We start from the raw sequence: 6,011 nt of genomic DNA on the forward strand, positions 1-6,011 counted from the left end.
GACGGACGGGCGGATGGACGGACGGACAGGTGGATGGATGGATGGATGGATGGATGGATGGATGGATGGATGGATGGATGGATGGATGGATGGATGGATGGATGGATGGACGGACGGACGGACGGACGGACGGAAAGAAAGGTTTCGCATTTAATTATTTTCATCAGTGTCAGCAATAGAACGCAACATCTCAAGGTAGATACTTTTGACGCAGTAGTTTATAAATTTTAGAGTCAACCAATAAGGATTTTCGGGAGTGTTGGCGAAGCCCGCTGCTCAGCTGAAGACTGAATAATCAACTGGAGATCCAGCAGGCCAATGAAGCTGCTAGAGAGACATGGTCTCTCGGCCGACTCCTATGCGGGAACCCAGCCTGGTTACCTGCAGGAAGTGAATAAAGTTGTTCACTAGCTCACTCGCTCACTCACTCACTCACTCAATATAGGGATTCAGTAGACCAAGCACTTTGCTGAAATTCGTTACTGTACCTAAAAAGCTAGTTTGTTCATTTTGACACTATTCGGTGTAATATCATACTGCATGTACATGACTAATGCAGATTCTGTAGGTCTTCTCCAACGTTGGAATTCAAATCGGCAATTAGACAAACAAAGCAGTTTTTATAAATAAAAGAAACAAATCGCAGCTGACTTCCATTTCTCCTTCGAATAATTTCATAAATATAGGTATATCAGAGAAGTCACCATCGCAATTTTTATCACATCACCCTTCAACAGAACAGCATGTATGCCACTTTGATTTTTTTAGAAGAGAAGTTGATAAGATTGCCCCATTGTAAGTGTGGGCTAATCACTTAATTTTATAGTCGTTAACACGCTTGACAGGTTTTATTTTTGAAGTATCATAATCAGTGCTTGAACTTTATTATCTATTATCATGAAGCTACATGATAAATCTCAAGTCTTGCAAGCTGTTCCCGGGTCCATCTCTGTTTAGCTATACTCGATCAATTGCGTGACCCTATTTAGCAGCGTAGCGTTCTGCCGAGTGAGCACAGCAATTTGAAGCATCAGCGAAATGCCACTATGTTCAATTATATGACCACCCTTTTGGCCACAACACATGTACCCACTGGGTGACAAAAGTGAGACAATATTGCGTGTAAAAGTAATAAAAATTAAGATGTAACAAATAATTCTAGGCATTTCATAATTGTTAGTACTTTTCCGGGGGTTTCGACGAGCATAACTCTAAAGTAATAGTATTAAAAAAGAGCTGCAAGTGTCGCGCCAATACTTTTTTATTCCAGAGCGCTCCGCTGAGCCACGTATACCTAGTAAACGAATAGTGTAAGTAAAGCGGGTGACACTTGCTCCACACATTATGCCTTTGGTTAAGTCCACTGTTCTCCTAATTAAACTTTCCTGGGATAATTTGGTTTTATTGGCCGTGAAAAGAAACCTACAATTTATGGAAAAGTTCGGGTTTAATACATCAATTTCATACGTGACTATTTTATTGGTACAGTGAGTTCAAAAATGAAAAATCACATAAATGATACATGCAGCATACAAAAGTGCAGGTCGTTCGACTGATTAGTTTGGTAATGAATCATGAACATAAGAAATCTTGGAAAATGTAAAAGGTAAGTGTAGTTCCTAATTTATTACGGCAAGTATTCTGTTTTATTACAACAAGTATTCAATTGCAACGGACTGTGAATCGCACACGTTTTTCCGTCATAGTGAAAAAATTCGTTATTTCATCCAAGTGGACAGTGTCGACACGCACCTATTTTAGAGTGACATTCATTTTTCACCCAGTCGCAGCATGGATTTCGCAAATCGTACTCATGCGAAACTCACTGCTATCCAGGGGCGGGTCAAGGGGGGCGGGGTGGTGGTAGGGGCAATCCCCTCCCCAACTGTGTGTCAGCCCCCCTCTCTTTTTCAATGCTTGTAGTCAACCTCCTATCACCAATTAGGAACAATTAGTGAAATCACTGCGAGCACACATTAAGAGTATTTATGCAGCGAAGGGGTTTTTCTGCTACTGATAACAAAAAGTAATGGCCACGCCCCCTCTCCGATGTTACTTTAGGTGACTGCCCCCCCCCCCCCTAAATTGAGTGGCTGCATCCGCCACTGCTGCTATTCGCACTCCAACTGAACGCTACTCTTCTCAAATGTCATTTTGTTGACTGCATTTTCCTTTGTCTCAGGCTTTTGACAAAGTGGACCAATAACTCCTCCTTTTTAAATTACGATTACGTACGTAATCTTGATTGCTGCCTTTTTCCTGGATTCAAACGTTTTTCAACTGCTCTCAATTTGTCTCAGTTAACAGCACTAATTCGAAAGCATATGCAGTGTGTTCTGATATACGCCAGGGCGCCGTTCAATGTGATCTTCTTTCTAATTTACTTTAACGATTTGCCATCCTATTTTTTTCTAAACTTGTTTATGTACAGATGATTGTGTGATTTTTTGCTGAAATAACTGCACCTAACGACATCGCTCTTCTTCAATCTCACCTTAACCATCCTTGACAAGTGCAATACAGGACTTATGAAACGGAACCTTAAAAATGTAAATTCATGCGTATGTCTAGCCAAATTACAAGTAACGGATTATAACCTGTACAACCAAGGAGAGTCTCTTCACACAAGTACCTCACACTTAATATCAGTAACAGTTCAAAATGAAATTCTCATTTCTCCCGTGCTATTGTAATGCTAATCGCACGCTCGGATACCGTTCTCATAACTTCGCTAAATCACCTTCATGTATACATCTAACGTGGTCAAATCTGGTATTTGGAATACAAATCATTTGCAACCTTAGTAACCAATATTTCAGAGTACCTTGTTGCATCATCTGTTAGTTCTCAATATTGTTGTTGTATTTGTATTTTATTAGTCATGATTGAAAAAGTTCAAATCTCACACTGTTTTTTTCCTCATATGTATATTTGTTTTGCACACTGATGTGTTTTGTCAATTTATAGGTATTATTGCATAACCCAGTACTACCTACAATCCTATATTTCTTTTTACCGCTCCACACTCTAATCTGCATTCACAATAAGGTTTTGATTAATAAGTTAATAAAGCTAAATAAATAAATAAGGGGCCGGTTTATATCATTTTACTAAAACCTGCACGTTCATCGAGTCGACCACAGTCAAACTATTGGACAAGTGTCGCCACCTGCAGTAAAAAGGCTGAAGTTGTGTAACATGCCGTCGTTCTCAGTCGGCACCTCTTTCTTATTGTTCGCAACAGGAATTTCGTCTTTTGCGGCGTGAATTCATGCACAAGATCGCGATATACATATATACTCGTTTTTAAGCGAAATGTAGGAGTGAAAACTTGTGGGAATGTAAGCACAACAAACGTCACGAGTACCGGAGAACCTTTTGACTTCCGAGCGAGAAGAGCATTTGTGCCAGTCTTTGTGACCAAGTCAAAAAAATAGCGTACTCTGCCGCCACTTACGACAAAATAAGGTTTACAAAATACTATTGTAAAGAAAATAAATAATGGGCGGAGGCGTTCGCAGTCGTAATTTTGAGCGATCGCATTATCTCTCTTTTTTTTATATAAAAGAATTGTCGAATAATGCTTCGTCGGTGCTGCAAGTAAGGCCAACAGAAACAAATTTATTAGAAAAAAAAACAGGTCTCACCGAGATTTGAACTCGGATCGCTGGATTCAGAGTCCAGAGTGCTAACCATTACACCATGAGACCACACATCTCTGTTGCCGGGAATCTAACATGGGCCTCCTGAGTGAGTTAGAAGTGCACTGTAAAAATGTTCAAAAACTTGCACGACGGTTGCTTTTTTCGAATGTATCGTAGTTTCATCGCTCTGTTGTATGTTACGTATTAGGGCAAAGCAGTTCTGCGGGGGCTTGCTTGGTGGAGGAAAGCTCAAGAAAGATAATTGGCATTGGTCGGCCAATTTGCATGCGCCGAGTCTACTCTGGATTCAAGTTTTCCGTAAGGTTTTCGAAAGGCCAGCGTGTACGGGCGAGTAATGGGACAGGGGAGTAGGGTATGTTTTTTTTCTTTGTTTGTTTAGTAGCAGACTTGCCACTAATAAAGTCTCAGTAATTATTTTATTGGCAGCTATGAGTAGCGTAACGGCTGTTTTAATTGGCTGGTAATTTAGTAATGTATTGAACTGCTTGATTAATTTAACAAAAATTACTCGCTTCTTTCTCTATTACTTTCGACTAAAATAGAGCACCATCACTTCACCATACAGCATAACAAAGCTCGTGCAAGCGACGGCCAACGTTTTGATGAGAAGCGCGTCCCGTGGGCAGCGCATGCTACTAAGGGACATACGTCGTGTATCGCTGCTGGTGGCACTTTGTTATGTGCAGAGCGCATCTGTATGTGGGAAGGCCCTCCCTCTGGTGGGTTCGGAATGATAGTAGTGCAAGACCCACATGGCGAAATAAATTACGTAATTAATGACGTGTATGAACTAAATGCAGCGAATATAGTATTCGATAGAAACACGTACCAGTAAATATAAATAAAACACAGTTCACTCGATTACAGCGAGAACCACCTTGTGGTCATCGAAGTATCTGGCTACGGCACACAGTGCACTTGTGACGCAACACTCCAAACACAATATTCAGTTTGCTATTGTGGCTGGGATGTGATTGCACAAAATCAGTTTCACCGCAAAGGTGAAGCTCCTTAAGGCGTGGGTCTTTCCATCCTCCGTCGTTGTCGTACGTAGCCACCGGGATGCGAGATGGCGGTACTTGGGGTGTTCACTAGATAGACGCATGGACGGACGCATGGACGGACGGACAGACAGACTAGCAGATGGACTAACGAATGGATGGACGCGCGGAGCTGGTATGTGCCACAGGGAATGCGAGATGGCGGAGTGTTCACTAGATGGACGCACGGACGGACGGACAGACTAGAAGATGGATGGACAGATGGACGGACGTATGGACGCATGGATGGATGCTCAGATAGTCACGCGGAGGGACGGAAGCACGGATGGGCTGATGGACGCTTCGCCTCAATCGTCATCACTCTGTCGATATGCAGTGATTTTTTCTTACTGCCTTTATCAACGAACCTCAGTTCGTCCATCTATCTTTTACATCGAATGCCTCAAGTCTAGTCAGTGTATATGTGTGTTTCGAATTGGTACAATGTATGTTTGGAATTGGAAAATATTTAGGGCAGCACGAGTACTAAGTCACGAAATGCTGGGTTGCATCAGTCTATCTATTTATCTATCTATCTATCTATCTATCTGACTATCTATCTATCTATCTATCTATCTATCTAATCTATCTATCTACGTAAATTACTCTTCTACGTAAATGACTCATCTACGTAAATTCTCGGTGCATGCTCTATTGTGGGTGCATGGTATGTTTGATATTTATCATCATCGTCGTCATGCTGATCGCCCTTGTGTCACCATCACTGTTTCCACAATTATGGGGACTAGTAAATGCATGCAGAAACGTAGCCGTATTGCGACGAATAATTCCTGGAAAAGTGTAACTCTTGTTTACTCAGCAGCATTAGTCATTCTAAACCGCCCGTCCCGTTGTTAGCTTCACTTTACCAAGTTCCACGAGCCAGTCAAACGTGTTACCTTAATGAATACTAAACCTATATTTTCTAATAAGCAGCAAATTGTGGCGGCAAATTCATCACCACGTGCCTGGCTCCAGTGACAGTATACATGACTCCATGGGAACCATTCCTTTGATCCTCATTTGGTGCAATGTCCGCACCGTTTCCATGCATGGTAACGGCGATTCTCTCGACGGAAAAGAGTGAGAATCGTTTTCCTGACGCGGACAGGCAAAAAACAAATAAGAAATCGCAGCAAGCGTCTGGCGTATAGAGTTTCGTCTGCCGTCGGGCAATTGAGAAGCTCGCATTTGTAGGACGTACATCTGCTACTATTTCCTTTTGTTGTTGGCAAGCCGCGATGCACTGTGGACTTCTGAGTGCGCCAGACAGGATCACATTCTTTTTGGTTGGCGTGTGGATTTC

At 41.9% G+C, this 6,011-nt stretch overlaps 1 non-coding gene across 1 annotated transcript; it reads right to left on the reverse strand.

Annotated features, from left to right (window-relative positions):
* Positions 1–3,638: 3,638 nt before the first annotated feature.
* Positions 3,639–3,710, reverse strand: TRNAQ-CUG (transfer RNA glutamine (anticodon CUG)). Its single transcript has one exon. It is a non-coding gene; the product is annotated as a tRNA-Gln (tRNA).
* Between the last annotated feature and the right edge of the window lie 2,301 nt (positions 3,711–6,011).

This window comes from Rhipicephalus microplus, chromosome X, assembly GCF_043290135.1.
Source record: "Rhipicephalus microplus isolate Deutch F79 chromosome X, USDA_Rmic, whole genome shotgun sequence".
Lineage (NCBI taxonomy): Eukaryota > Metazoa > Arthropoda > Arachnida > Ixodida > Ixodidae > Rhipicephalus > Rhipicephalus microplus.